We start from the raw sequence: 16,746 nt of genomic DNA, 5'->3' as shown, positions 1-16,746 counted from the left end.
GGATCTCACGGGCGTACAGGTTTGCTTTATATTTTACAGCACTTAATTTTCCTGTTTCTACCTGCTGTTATTCTTCCTGTAAAGCATGTCATATTACTCATGTTTCTACTTGCTACTGTTCTCCCAGTATGGCATGTTACACTTGTCCTGTTACTGTTCTTTATGTATAACATGTTGTACTGCTCATGTTTTTACCTGCTACTGTTCCATGAGCATTCTATTATTTGTTCCTGCATCGCACACTTTACTTTTTTATAACTTCAAACATGTTTCCTTTTTACATAGGATGTTTAGAGGACTACAACCATAGGGCCGTTTGATTTGATACTATAACTGGACACCCTAGAAAACTCAAACTCGTCACGTCGAGGAACTTGGAGCTAGCGCAGTGGGCGGCACTGTCATCTTCAACAGCAGAACATGTCTTCCCCAACAAAACCATTCGTTTTTCTAGAAATTAAACAACAATTCATAGGATTTCGAGGTTGTTTGCCTAGCGCAACGCAAATCCTCCACATTTTCTTTAGGCATTCGTATAGCTCTGCTGTACGATTTAAGCCCTAACTCGTTCTAGGTTCCGAGGTTGTCGTCCGATACGATGTAAATCCTCATATTTTCTAGGCAATTTGTATGGTCTTGTCACGCAAATATAAGCCCTAATTAAATAAAAATGGCAGGATAAAACACATTAATAATTTCTTCTCAAAATTGGAGTCAAATCATAGGATAGACTGGGAAGTCACTGAGTTTCTCCTCAGGATCTGTGGCCTCCCCTAGTTTCTCTTCATTTGGATTCCTCAACAATGTTTCAGATTTGAGTCTTTCCCCTTTCACACCTCTTCGTCCGATTTCGTTGAAAAGTTCTATCATTTTAACTTCTTTGAAGACATTATTCCCTGTTTTTTATCGAGAGTTTTCTTAGGTGACCTAGATCATTTAAGATGTAATTAACTATAGGGGTTTGCCCTTATAGGAAATTTTTCCGAACCCAGCTTAAAATAAACCCTATTTAATTATTTGTATTAAATAAGGGAACTTGTCGGCAAATAAAACGGTTTCGCACACCCAAACGGATGTCATATGTTTTCTTAGTTTATTTGATCGAGCCTCACCCTCAAATCTTGTGTTTATTCCTCAGGATAGATACATGATTTGAGGTAGAGTGCTATTTCATTTAAACTATGAAAAATATGAGGTCAGTTTGATTTCATATTTTTCTAAAATTATATACATATATATACGTAAATTAAAACGTCCTTCCGAAGCGGGCTATGGGATTTCAATTCCGGCTGCCGACAGCTTCTTACGGGCGACCCCACAAACTTTCTTTTAACTTTCTTTTAGTGTCGTCACCCGACTGAGGCCTTAAAGGATCCGCTCATAAAGCACTTTGTTCTAGATTTGTAATAATGTTATTTGAAATGAAACGACGCTTAAATAAATTCGAAAAGATGTTTGGTGTGATACTTATCATATGTGACTGCGTAATGCTATCTCAGAAAACAACAAACAGTCGGCAGACGAAATGTGAAGAAAAATTGAAATCACAAAAAGAGAGACCAGAAGGCGTAAAGTAAAAAAAAAGTGATCGCTTTCCCTGTTTATAAGGCGAGCGTGTAAAATGAGGCGTCGCATTTTATTTAAGCAACATTTCGTTTTCGCTGATGATATCCTTCTCATGGATAAGACTGGAGAGAAAGCTTGTGAAAACTTGAATTATGGAGGTTTACACTGAAGTCTAAAGGCCTTCCTTTAGAACTGAAATTGAATACATAGAATGTAATATTAGTAATAGCTCTAGAGACAGAGTTGTAAATATGGGTGATCAAATTATTAAAAGGTGTGCACGCTTTAGATATCTCGAGTCTATTGTTCAAAATGATGGTGATATGATGGGGATGTTATTAGTAGAGTTTAAGTTGGTTGGTTGAAGTGGAGGAATGCTTCAAGCCTATTGTGTGATAGAAGAGTACCGCTTAGACTGAAAGGAAATTTTTATAAGATGGCAGTGAGACCTGCAATGTTCTATGGAGTTGAATGTTGGCCTTTAAAACATAAGCATAAAACTAAGTTAAGTGATGAGCTTAGGCAGAAGAGTGACTTTGACATAATTAGAGTCATCTTAGATGATTTGGTCATATTAAACGTCAACCATTTGATGATCTGATTAGGAGAGTAGATGTTTTAGGTTTGATTTATGTTAGAAAAGGCAGAGGTAGACCAAGAAAGGCCTGGACATATTGTATAAAAAATGCTCTTAATGTATTAGAATAAAATGAAAATATGACACTCAATAGGACGCAATGGAGAAAAATGCTCATTTACTCAACCCCACTTAGTGGGATAAAGCTTTGTTGTTGTTGTTGTAGCTCACGTTTCATTTCAAATAACATTATTATAAATCTAGAAGAAAATGCTTTATGAGCAAATCCACTAAGGCCTCAGTCGGGACATACCCTTTCTGAATTAACCTTTGGCCAACCGATCAGCCTAGCGAAGGAACTTGCCCAAGTCGATCGACTCGCAAAGCGCTTCATCTTGCACAATGCCTTGGCCAGCTCGCTTTGCAAGGAGGCAATCTCCACACACAGGTGGCTCATTACTGAAGGGATTCCAGTCAGAGCCGCAGTCGTGACGCCTTCTTCGAAAATTGGTGTGTCGTCGGGCGCGTTACTGATTGTTGTCACTCCATCGGATTCGCAGGTCGGAGCCCCTTCCTACATTGATTTGTTTAAGGGAGACAAAACCACCCAAGCCACTCCTGTTGTTTCGTCCAATTGCCCGATGGGAGAATCGACCACGTCTTCTAGCAGCGGGGCCTCATCTTCCCCCAAGAGAGCGGCGGGTACGTAAGCGAGGTAAGAGTCAATGGAGGAAATGGAAATCCCATGCCCCCTCCTTTAAAGAGAAGCAAGAATGCTTTTGCCTGGGAGCCTACAAGCAAGAGCGTTGAAAGGAAATGGCCTGGGGATGGCAAGCGGTTCGACCTGTTGGGCCAGTCTTCATGCTGGTTCCCACCGACGGATGAGAACAGGAATATGCCCCCGGCTTTGTTGGATCTGCTATGATCTAAGGAGCTCGGCCGTACTCTAAAAGACTTCAACCGTTGGGAACTTCTCTAGAAAGAAAGTCTGTGGCAAATAATGGCAGCGAAGAGTGCCCATTTTTTGAGGGGTAGCCATGCTTGAGCTGGAAGGATCGTTGGATAGGGCTCGAAAGAAGGAGGCCTCCTTGGAGACCGATCTTAAGAGACTCCATGACAATCGAGAGCTTCTAGAGCTCAAGCTTGTCAGTTTTGAGAAGGCCCATTAGGAATCAGTCGATACCGTGGCAGCCTTGAAGAAGAAAGTTGTCGAACTTAAGGAGAAGGTCGCCACGTCGATCTCCAAGGAGGAGCAGGAAAATGTTCAAGTGGGTCAACCCAAGCTTGTAGTAGACTATGCCATCCAACGGTTCATCTACCATGATCTGATTGACCCCAAGTATTCCGACCTAGAAGAGTTCTACAACATGAGAACTTCATTTCCCATTAGGGCCCTGCAACATGAACGGCTTCTCAAAACTGCAACATGAGAACTTCATTTCCCTTTCTTCCTTTGGAGGAGTGGGCGGATCGGGCAATGAAGAGGGCGGCCACCCATTAGGGCCCTCCCTGCCTGCCCCGCGCCCCCCCCCCCCTTTTTGAGGAAGATATTTTTATCGCCTTTTTGGATATATGAAAAAAAACTGCTAGCTTTTGTTCTCTTTCTGGGGTTGCTTGTGTTTTAATTGATCGTATACTCATCTTGTGAGTCGATCTGTCACATGGGTCGGTCAATCGATACGTTTCGTTGATCTCGTTCGGTTAGGTCGTCGCCTTTCGGAGAGACTAGCCATTGAGGCGACCTTGATGACTTGCCGTGAATCTTGTTGCTAGCACGTGTCTTAGTGGCCTCAAAAGCCAAACTCCCAACTTTAGATGTCACGCTCTCGTCGGTCGTTTCTTTTATGGATTCGTTTAACTTAAGTTGTCGATTATGAGTCGAATCACACTCACAGCCGCTTCTCATGGTGATTAGTTAAAAATATGCCGATAGACTGGTTAACCGCATCGCCTGATGAATGCGATCTTTTCACTATTCGACACGCATGCATCCACATATATTCCATCAATCACTCCAATATAATCCTAGAGCATTTAACAAAAGTATTTGAATTACCATATTCAAGTAAATTAAGGAAAATATGAACATATGCATTTACCTTAAAATATGAAATATAATATTGATCCTTCAAAATCCTTCTGGATCCTTTAGAATGTTAGTCCTTAGGTTTGATAATTTCTAATGATAAGCTGACCAGAGCATTCAACCCAAGTGAAGTATATATATTGATTGTTTCAGATGGGTGATGGAATCTCTTAATGACTCCTCCCATAGATTCATTCTGTGATAAAATATATAAGGTTATGACTAACATCTCTCTGGAAGTCATTCTAAAGGAACCGTAAAGTACATGACTCCTGTGCAGTTCTTCCAACTAATCAATGAATACAGACTGTCATATGGAACATATTATTTAATCTTGTCGGGTGCCCTACAAGCAACTTCTAAACCCACTTATCGCCTATGTATGTAGCAATATATGAGTTTAATACTCAAACATTAAGCATAACGCTGCTGCAAACGTTCTTCTACGTTTTTCTCTATTCATGTTATTCATTGTTTATGCAGCTACCACATATAAATAACAATGAATTAGCTAAAACTAGAACATGCATTAAGCAAAAAACAATGAAAGAGAAACTTTGAAAAGCAATTAACAAATTGCAGTGCTTGTAAATTTGTCCTGATAAAAAAGAAAAAAACACTAAGAAATATAATCGAAACATATTGAAAGTGACACAAATAATGTCCCAATGAAAATAAAAAATAAAGTACAAATAAAATGAAATTCATGCATCCCGATTGTCATAAAAATAGTATAAGTAATTGACCCTAAGGTCAGGGGTCATAGAGATAGAGAATTTTCTACGAGTCGAGTTTTCAAGCAACTTCATAGAGAATAAGTACAACGCTATGCCCTCATAAATTTCTAGAGTTGCTTACAGAATTTGAATTATTTGTTGAGCAAAATTTACGTGTGATGTGTTAGGGTCATTGGTGCATAAACAACTTTTAAATTTGGTTTTTAATCAAAACTGCACATTTTTTCTTTTTCTCAACCTCAGGACTTTTGAATCAACTAGTGGATTCAACTTCATTTAGGTTAAGGCTGAATCTTCATTGGAGTAAGCAGTTTGCTCAACATCCACATGCACATCTATGCTAGTAAACCCTCTCTCGCTAGGGGCCCATGCATCATCGTCAGTGGCATCGTTTGCACCAAACATAAGATCCAACTTTTAGTCAAGCTCAAGGTCAATGCCAATGAATTTATGTTTTTTAGCACTTGGCATGATCTACAAAAAAATGAATTATTCATATGTTGATGTAATTGTAACAAAATAATTGATAAAGAACTCGACGTTCCATAAATTGTCACCTCCCGTCTCTCGGAACATCATTCTTCCAAAGCATTGGTGGTTCGTTTTATGGAATCCCAACTCAAGCCTATGAATCCTTGCTTCAACTATTTCAATATTTTTTAGTCATTTAACTGATCCCATTTATTTTTTAATTACATCCTATGATATTCTCTTCCTTTGTTTTTTTTGAATTTTTTTATTATATTTTGACAGACATTCTTATTAAATAAGATGGTTGGCATATTTGCCAACTCCACCTCTTCAAAGCAGAGATCACAAAAGATTAGCTTCATATATTTATCCCACATGGCAGACGAACCAATTTATTTTGTCTTAAACATGACAATACTAACAAGAAAAGAACTAAACAACATGAATGTGTCGCAGATAAAATACAAAGTGTCATTTAAAATACCACAACTCGAAAAGATAACTAAAAGAAACATCTGAAATGTATTAACACGTCACCCATAAACCATGTCCCCAAAAAACCACCAATAGCACCAGAACCATGTTACCAAAATATCACCAACAGCACCGCCACCACAAATATCACCAACAACACCACCACCACAATGTCACCCAAAAACCACTACCAACATCCACACACACCACCAATAAACCACTAACACTACCACCACCATATCACCAAAAAATCACAACCAACATCCACACACACCACTAACAAACAACCAACAACATCACCACCATGGCACCAAAAATCCACCACCAACATCTACACACACACCACCAACACACCCACCACCACCAAAACACTAGCACACCACCACCATGGCACAAAAAAAATCATCACGAACACTGTCACTACAAACGTCACCACCAACACCACCAAAACCATGTCACCAAAAAACCATCACCAATATCTCCACACACCACCAACAAATCACCAACAACACCACCACCAACAAATCACCAACATCACCACCACCATGACACCAAAAAAACTACCACCAAAATCCACACAAACCACTAACATCACCACCACCATGGCACCAAAAAAGCCACCACCAACATACCATCGCCAAATCCACAAAAAGAGGACAAACCACTGACACAAACCAAACCGACAAGTAGAGCAGCAAAGCCACATTGCATGTCTATCAAAATTGAACCAAAAATAAAATAGAGCAAAGAGCCCAAACTGAGCAAGCCATACCAGCCAAATAACAAATAAAATTTCTTTTCAGAGGCCAACAAATCACAAAAAACGAATCACAGAGCCCATTTGATCAGAAAAAGAAAGGTAAAGGGAAATGCCAAAAATCTTAAGGGCCTCAATTCGAACACTTCCAACATAGAAAAAAATGCACGAGACACACAACAACAACAAAGCCTTAATTGGGGTCGGCTACATGAATCATTTTTCTCCATTGTGTCCTATTTAGTGTCATATTTTCATTTAGTTTTAATAAATTAAGATCATTTTTTATACAATAAGCCCAATTTTTCCTAAGTCTAACTCTGCCTTTCTTAACATAAGTAAAATCTAAAACATCTGCTCTCCTATCGGATCATCAGATGGTCGACGCTTAATGTGACCAAACCATCTAAGATGACTTTCTCTAATTTTCTCTAACTCTAATTTTGTCTATCACAAGAGCTACACCAACCCTATCATGGATATATTCATTTCGCAATGTCTCTGTGTAAAGCCACTCATCCACCTAATCTTTCTCATCTCCGCAACACTTAACTTAGTATTATGCTTCTCTTGCTTCTCTTTTAAAGGTCAACATTCAGCGCCATAAAACATTGCAGGTCTCACCACTGTCTTATAAAATTTTCCTTTCAGTCTAAGCAGTAATTTTCTATCACACAAAAGGCCCGAAGCATTCCTCCACTACAAACAACCAAATTGAATTCTACTATTAACATGCCCATCGATATCACCATCGCTTTGAACAACAGACATGAGCTATCTAAATCGTTAACACATTTTAATAATTTGATCACCCAAAGTTAAACTTCTGTCACTAGAGCTACTACTACTAACATTACATTCCATGTATTCAGATTTAGTTCTATTCAAATGAAGTTCTTTATACTCCAATGTAAACCTCCATAATTCAAGTTTTTCTTGACAATTTTCTCTCGTCTTATCCACGAGAAAGATATCACCAACAAAAAGCATACACCAAGTACATCCACCTGTAAATGTCCAGTAAGATCATCCATAACTAAAGCAAAAATATATGGGCTTAAAGCCGATCCCTGATGTAATCCAACAGAAATAGGAAAATATTTGGTCAATCCTCCTTCAATTCGAACACAAGTAACAGCTCTAGTATACATATATTTAATGACTTGTATATGAGTCATATCAACACCTTTCTTCTTAAGAACTCTCCAAAAGATATCACTTGGAATCTTATCGTAAGCTTTTTCTAAATAAATAAAAATCAAATGTAAATACTCCTTATTAAATATGAACTTCTCCATCAAGTCTCTCAATAAATGTATAGCTTTCATAGTAGAGCACTAGTTACACAAGTAATGAAAAAATGCTAGAAATCACAAAGAGGCTCACATTGAACCCTTGCAAACCATAGAGCAAAAAGTCTACACGGGCAATAGAAAAAATGCTAGAAACTGCAAATAGAGCAAAACGAGAAATCACAAGAGCAAGTCACACAGGGCAAACATCGAACCACGTTGCCTATTAAATAACAACAATTGCATAGGGTAGAGAATGTCGTAGGAAGATGTGGGAGAGTGTTGCCCGAGCGGAGACCAGAGAGAAGGGAAGAAAGGAGGAGAGACTATGTCACCAGAATCGACGACGAGAGATAAGCTGGAGAGGAGAATCGAGCTAAGGCAACAGAGATATGCAAGAGAAGCATGACAAAAAAGGGACAAGCAAGACACAAACAAAAACAAGGAGTTGTGGGGTAATATGTCGCGAACAAAAAACGGGCCACAGGGTCAAATCCGAAGCCCTCATTTAGATGTTCTTATCCCGAAAAGCCACCACACCGCTCTTTCCAAATGCTCATTTCTATGTTCTCCAATCGCGCTGTAGCTAAAAAGCTACCCTAAGCGCACCCTTAAAACATAATGCAAATTTTTACAATTGAGCTAGTCTAGACTGATGTCAAATTAGAATTAACTGAGAAGGTTATAAAAGGAAATGAGTTGATCTTGTATGTTGTCATAGTGATGTGTGTAAGTTTTTTATTTCATTTAAATGAGAAAAGCATTATGAAATCCATCCTCAAAAGACTAAGGATAAAGTAGCTCTACTGCCTTACTAGTATCCATACAAAGGCCAACCACAGATTTATTACAAACTTGCCAATCAATATCCATACAACTAATCTGAGCTGCTAAATCCTCAAACATGTCTAGGAACTCTACCATATGTGTACATTACTTTGACAATTCACTAACTGTTCATTTAACATTTACATTTTATTATGATGATTTGGATAGTATTTTGACCTTAACATCTTTTTTCATTTCCACCCGTATCACAACTAAAATCTATAACATTTTTTTCATTTGCCAAAGCATTAGACCAATAAACTTTTGTGTGATCAATCAACTTCATTTTAGCAAATAAGACCCTTTGGTAATCATTCATTTCGTAGGACTCATCAGACTGACTAACACAGCCGATAAATTTATTGAGATTATGTACACAATGAAAAGTGAGACTTCTACTTTGATTGTTCTTTTGGGGTCATCAAAATTATTCACATTCGTTAGGTGCATTTCACTTTTAAGCACACTTTTATTGGTATAAGGAGTTCAACGAGATGCTCTTCCCTCAAGAGATTAAATATAAGAGGAATGCGCACAATCTAAAGCTTAAAATTTATCTAATTAAATTTGGCCAATGTGGTAACTAAAATGATTTATATTTTATACCCGTGTTCATCTAAAGTGTATTGCACTATGTATACTCTAGCTTCATGAACGTTTGCCTAAGCACTAAAGAATTCTACTGCAATAAACAAACTCTTAAATTATTTCATGGATGTTGTTTTTGTTAACTAACTATTAAGGGCGTTTAATGTGTGCAAATGATATAATAATGTAAGCAAATAAATTTTTGTTTAAATTGGATATAAAGCGGTGGGTGCTTATTGATTTTTAATGAAATGATAACGCTTAAACATTTGAATTTCCAAGCACATATGGTCGGCCAGCACAAAAACACAAGTGAACAATTTGAACTAGTCAAAACCAAAGTAGCTAGATTATATAAATGTGTCAACTTTTGGGACTGGTATAAGTTGCATATTTTAAAGAAAATTTTTATAGAAAATCACACAAATTAAGTCGTTAGATAATTCTTTGCAATGGCGACTTAAATGGCTAGGCTAAATATGTGGAGTTCACTATTAAAATTAAGATGATAGCGTATTGGAATTGCCAATAGGCAAAGCAAATATATCATCTCAAAATGAATACTAGTTCATTAGAAGGAAAATAAAATGTACAAAGTGAAGATTTACCCCTTACAAATTATATAGTTTCCTCTTTGAAAATAGTCCTTCCAAAGTGTTCCTTCACCATTACCTCGGGCTTTCTCGAAAATCATTTTGATAGAAAGTCTAAATAAATTATTGCATGGTTTAGGGTTGATGTAAAATGAAATCTTAATTAAGTTATATTATGGTCCAACTAGAGAATATATAGGTTATGACAAACACTCACATGTGTAACATCTTAGTTTTATTGTATTAATATGAAGAAAAACATTTAACATTTTGTCTACACATACCCAATTGGTTAGCTAATAAATTATGATAGATGACGAACCAATGATTAGTGGAATGAAAATCAGTTTCTTCAATAGTATGGGAAGAAGTTTCTATAGACTTTATAATGGGCAGCCTACTGAAATCCTATGTGAATTCAATTGCCACGGTGTTTATTGATAGAATTTTAAAATATGCCCATTTCTCTTCCTTAACAAGTCATTTCACACTACAATGGTGGTCACCGCATTTGTTTATGTATTTGTAAGTTGCATGCCTTTTCAAGGACGATTGAATAAGATATATATTCTGTATTTTATTTTATTTCATTTTTGAAATATTTGTTCAAAACAAGTAAAACAATTTTGAAATTATAACAATTATTAAAATCTAGAAAAAGATGAAGAAATAAGAGTGGTCAAATGAACATTGGAGCAACATCAAGCAACTTTGTGATGAATTCACAATTGAAATGGATAAAGTTTATGTTGTGGGCAGAGTTTTCCTAGAATACTGCTACCCACACTTGAACAAGAATGTGATAAATTCAAATGGTATATCTGAGACCTTTGCCAAACATCATCCCCTGCTAACCACAAAATCAAACATTAAAGTTATGGATGCTTGGTTACAAGATCATGAAATGAAATATGAAAAAAATTACAGGAGAAATTATAAAGAACTTAAAACCAGATAAAACAACTAAAATATAAAATGTGTCAAGAACAACAGTTGAAAGTGGGAGTTTTGGTTTGGGTAAATCTAAACTTATTGCCAAAATTTCGTAGTTAAATTAAGCATCATACTAGTTTATGCCTAAAATAGATCCAATTAGGTTTTCCAGATTTCCCATCTTAAGCCCTTCAGGGATGGCACCGTAACAACTTGCACTGGTGAATAAGGAAAAACAATTTAATATTGACCAACCACTACAGCTACTCACAAATCACAATTCTATCTTAGCTTGCCATTCTAAAAAAAAAGGGTATGAAGGCATGAAAATACATGTTTATATGAAAGACCTATCTTACTCGAAGATGCTTGTTGGATATTGGGTTAGATACCATGGGCCAAATTGAAGTAATTTTATCCTGATTATTTCAACCTCAAAAAAGGTTGTTGTGGGTGGGCAAAGTGCTTTGTGATCTAAATGAATGAAGGAATTTTAGTTCAAACATAAAAGCAGGACAGAACAAGACAATAACAAAATTTGCATTATTTAATTAGTAAAGGGTCAGCGGGAGGTACTTTGGCTGGTTGAATTGTTTATTAGTTAGTTACAAAGTTTAATTCTGCATTAGAAAGGGTTGTTCTGAACCCATACTACAAATAGAGATAGGAATCCCGAGTAAAAAGTGGTTGTCATTTGCCCTGATTTTTCCCCTGCGGGTTCTTCGCTACTTATCCCTCACTTCTCCGTTCTGTGCTTGTTTGATCTGTTTTATGGAGTTATGAGCAGCTCGAATTTCTCGGATAGAACACGGAACGTATCAGAACAAAAGAAGAAAGGGAAAAACATGTTAGTTTAATTTCTCACAATTCTGTCTCATCTTCTCACCACAAAATATATGAATAATAACAAGGGATCGAAACTACAAAAGAACCAGAGATTAATACTATAAAGAGTAGATTAAAAAAAATAAAGAATTAGTTCTTTCTGCTCAGATTTGGACGATGTGACGAAATGAACGGAATGAACAAGGGTTTGCATTGCGGTGAAAGATTTCAGCTACCATGGACATATCATCGATTTCGAGAAGAAGCGGCGAGATCGGCAGTGCATGCCCACCAAGAACTCTGGATTCACTAGAAAGCGGACGACTGATTTGCAAGCGGACGACCTTGTCCTATCCCCCTGCAACGTCGAATGTTGCCGTCTGTTTTTATTATTATTATTATTATTATTATTATTTTTATTATTATTATTATTATTATTATTATTAGATTTTACATAGCAAGCATCCAAAAATATTTAATATACTATTTTAACTGCCCCAACTTTAAATCAGTTAAAATAGTATATTCATTAACTTTCAATTCTTATTTTATAATCAATCATTAACTTCTGATTCACTCTTTTCGGGGTCGGTCCTTAAATTCCGGCTCTCTTTCGAGATTGATCATTAATTTTCAATTCTCATTTTAGAATCAGTCATTAACTTCTGATTCACTCTTTTCGAGGTCGGTCCTTAACTTCCGACTCTCTTTTGAGATTGATCACTAACTTTCAATTCTCATTTTAAGGTCAGCCCTTAACTTCTAATTTACTCTTTTAAAGGTCGGTCATTAACTTCCGACTCTCTTTTGAGATTGATTACTAACTTTTAATTCTCATTTTAGGGTCAGTCCTTAACTTCTGATTCACTCTTTTCAAGGTCGGTCCTTAACTCCCGACTCTTTTTTGGGATTGATCACTAACTTTCAATTCTTTTTTTGGAATCAGTTCTTAACTTCTGATTCATTTCCTTTCGAGGTTGGTCCCTAACTTCTAACTTCCGACTCTTTTTTGAGATTGATCATTAACTTTCAATTCTCATTTTGGAATCAGCCATTAACGTCTGATTCCTTTCCTTTCGAGGTCGGTTCTTAACTTCCGACTCTCTTTTGAGATTGATCATTAACTTTCATTTCTCATTTTGCAATCAGTCATTAACTTCTGATTCATTTCCCTTCAAGGTCGGTCCTTAACTTCTGACTCCCTCTTTTAAGATTGATCCTTAACTTTCAATTCTCATTTTGGAATCAGCCCTTAACTTCTGATTCCTTTCCCTTTGAGGTCGGTCCCTAACTTCCAACCCTCTTCTGAAATTAATACCTAAACTTCAATTCCCACTTCGGGGTCAGCACTTATCCTCTATGAACACCTGAAATCTGATAACTCAAAACCAACTCTCCAATCCCCAGCGAGAGTTCCTACTTCTTGACTTTGATCAAATATTCATCTGTTAATTCCCTAGCGTAAACAAATAACAAACACAATTCTACATCTTTTTCTATGTTTTTTGACTTAGGAGTCTGTTTGTTGATCTCATCGGTCAACGCCAATACGCGCAGTGTGCTTGCCCAGCACACCACATCTATTGGGGGTCCATTTGTTGACCTCACTTTTGGTTGAGGTCTAATTTTTCGTCTTTAGTAGCCTATGGTCTAGCCATAGGACTTTCCTGTTGACTATTCCTAGAAAACTAGAAAAGGAACCCTCACCATTAGAAATTCTAAACTCCTCTTTACTCAACTTGAAGTTCCACATAATGGTCATAACATCTAGCAATTAGTAGGTGCGGTCATCATGGGGGAACCCAAGGAGACTTCCCCAAAGGACTGCTTGACCTTAGGGTTGACTCAAGGTTAAGGCACTCACTTGCACTCACCTTCACCCATAATCACTCACAAATACAAACCCAAAATTTCTTGACTTTAATCCCTTAATCCTTTGGGAGACTCATGTAGATGGTCCCCTAAATCCTCTGGCCCTAGGCTAGGTTGTACCTAAGACCAGTACATAGAGGACCAAATGGGGTTTCCATTGGTCCATAGCTCATTTATGGTGGTTGGCACCCCAATTCTACCAAAAATACCCAACTTGGCCTTTTTACTCCTAAACTCCCTCAAATTACCTAAGTGCCCTTGAAACCCTAAATTTGGAAAAAATTCCCAAACTTACTTAAAATACTCAAATTTGTTCAAAAATCGTTTCAAACCTTTTGAAAACATCCAAATTACCCAAAATCACCAAAAAAAATTGCCGAATTACCAAAATGTCCCTCCTTAGCCCAAAATTTCAAAAATTCCCAAAAATTCCCAAAACCTTCCAAATATTCTCAATTTCATTTTTTTCAATGACCCAATTTGTCCAATTCGACCATTTTGACCAAAACCCCCGAATTGCCTTTAAAGGCCCAATTTCCCTAAATTCACTTCAAATGTCCATCAATTTGGTCTCAATTTCCCCCAATTTCAATTCTACACTTAAATTCACCTTCTATATGACCAATATAAACCAAATTCAAGCTCAATTGGCCCATTCTTTGAGCCCAATTTTGATATAAGTCAAACCCCCAATTTTGGCCCTATGACTTGGTTCCACCAAATTGAAACCCATGGCCTACTCCATTTGTCTCAGTTTGAATCCTAAACTCTTCATAACACTTCTAAAAATCAAAATTGATCTTCAATTGGCCTTGGTGAAGCCTAAATTTCATTTAATTTCAACTCAAATCCAAAAAATCCCCAATTTTGCCCTAAATTGGCCATGCTCAAAATTCCAACAAATTGATTGCCTTAGCCCCAAAATTTCCACTCCATTCCCTCATGAAAAATCTTCATAGCATCTCCCTTGATCATTTGGACATTTAACTGAGCCAAATTCCAAGTCTAACTCAACTTAAGAAATTGACCAAAATCTCAAAATCTTTCAAATTGAGCTTTCAATTGAACTCAAAATTACTTCAATCCTTCACCAAAAATATTCTTTACAATCATCTGCACAAATTTGATGAATAAATTGGGCTTAAACTCATGGCTAGGCTAACCCAAACCTAAGCTTTGGTCATTTGGACCCATATTGGACCCATGCACCAAAATTGGCTTAGCCACCTTAAAGCCACCAACTTTATGGCTCCACGACCACCAAACTCCTCCTAGGGACCAGGCTAAACCATGCAAAACCCACCAAAGCATGCTATGGACCAATGGATCCCCAAATTAAGGGATTTTAACCCATTTTTGGACCAAATTTGCAAAATCTCCCTCATCATCGCTAACCTTTAAGGGTAAATCATAATTAAGCTTCCCCCTGGCTCATCTGACTTCCTAGCCACCTCCCCTGGCCTTGCCGGTTGGCCTAGTGGCCGGAAAACACCAAAACCATGAGCCACCCCCAAAATTTTAAACCTAATTCAAACCTAGAGGCCACCTCTTCCCATTTGAAATTTAGAGCTTCTCTGCCCTCCACCTAAGCTTCACATTGCACCCAAATGGAGCCCATGACAGCCACCCTAAGCCAATTTTATTTAAACCTCACCTCCATGGACAATGAAGGAGAGATGAAATTTTATTAAGGAAACTCTGTCAAACTGCCCTCAAAGACTCCCTAAGACCTCATTAGTTCAAGCCAACCATTTTCCCCCACTGAGCTTCACTGTGGAAGCTCAATTTTGAGCTTGAATTTTTGGCAAAAACCAAGACAGATCTCTCCACACCTCCACAGTGAATCAAACTTCAATTAACTGTGCACACACCTTTCCCACAGTGAAACAAGTTGATTCCCCACAAATCCTCTCAAACAACCTCTAGTATAGACTTCAATCATCACCTGAAATTGAGCTTGGTTGAATTCATACCTAGACCATTCACCAGGGCACAAGGCTTCATCTTAAGGTTTGTTGGGACCAATCGAAGCTACCACAACCATCTGATTGAAGCCTCCTCTCTCAGACAAAGGTATGAACTCCAACCCTAATCCGAGACTATTTTCACTCTCAATATGTATTTACTGTATTTCATACCGTATAATCCATATAGATAGGTTCGTTTTAAGTAGATGAAGCTCTAGGAGCAAACCCCATGAGATTTGGTTGAGTATAGAGAGAGATCTTAAGGTTTGAGTGTGGATGGTTCTCGGGTTGGCCTATTTGGGGACGATGACTAGGAGCCGTCCGATCGCACATTTATCTCATAAACGGATGAGATCTAATCGGATGAACTCTTAATAATTGAACCGCGAGCCGCATGGCATGTCGGAGTGGAAAGCACAGTGAATGTGAGCACGCCGAGTCGCCATTCGGAGCTGCCTAGGATGAGGTGGCGCTGCGGGTTTGAACAAAAAAATAGGGATTTAAACAATTCAGAAAAAGCTCCCTAAATATAAAAATTCATATCTTGGTGTAGAAAAATCACAAAAATAAAATAAAAATATCTTAGTGCTTAGTGAACGGAGGAGAATAATGTGGAAATGGTTTGAAGTTTATTTAATGTATATTTTATTTTTAATTAATTAAACGCTATTTTGAGTCTTTTGATTCTCCATGCATGTAGACATTTTACCAAGGCTTGAAATTTTGGCATGTTGTTGCCTCTATCTTAAGAAACATCCTTTGATTTTTCCAAAGTCAGAGGAGATCTCTAGATAGAGATCAATATTTTTCAAGTTTATGTCTATTATTTACATATATTAACCATAATAATTAGCATGTTGCTTAAAAAATTCTAGGGTAATTTTGGAAGGTTTATTATAGCTAGAGAAACCTTTCGAAAATGTTTCGTGATCTAAGTCATTGAGAATTCACCTAATGTGCACAAACTCTAAAATATAAAGAAAGTAAGATATAAAGAAAATTAATTTGGGAAACACAAACATCTAAATGACTTGATTTTTATTCTCTACTTTAATTTGAAGTTCAGAGAACTCCCCATAAAAATTTCAAAATATTTGGAATTCATTTGATAACTCAAAATAATTTTCTAAGTTAAATGTCATTTCTAAGACTAAAATGATTTTTAACAATTAAAATATAA

At 37.1% G+C, this 16,746-nt stretch overlaps 1 protein-coding gene across 1 annotated transcript in view; it reads right to left on the bottom strand.

Moving 5' to 3' along the window:
• LOC110037261 (RHOMBOID-like protein 13) overlaps nt 1–12,097 on the bottom strand; it is a 20,962-nt gene extending 8,865 nt beyond the window's left edge. The window contains exon 1 of the mRNA XM_020741859.1: nt 11,964–12,097. The gene's annotated coding sequence lies outside the window, so the exon portion shown is untranslated. The remainder of the gene's footprint in view (nt 1–11,963) is intronic.
• Between the last annotated feature and the right edge of the window lie 4,649 nt (nt 12,098–16,746).

The sequence above is a fragment of the Phalaenopsis equestris genome, unplaced genomic scaffold (assembly GCF_001263595.1).
Source record: "Phalaenopsis equestris unplaced genomic scaffold, ASM126359v1 Scaffold217588, whole genome shotgun sequence".
Lineage (NCBI taxonomy): Eukaryota > Viridiplantae > Streptophyta > Magnoliopsida > Asparagales > Orchidaceae > Phalaenopsis > Phalaenopsis equestris.
The sequence above is the reverse complement of the archived record's forward strand: the minus strand, read 5'-3'. Positions and strand labels throughout refer to the sequence as shown.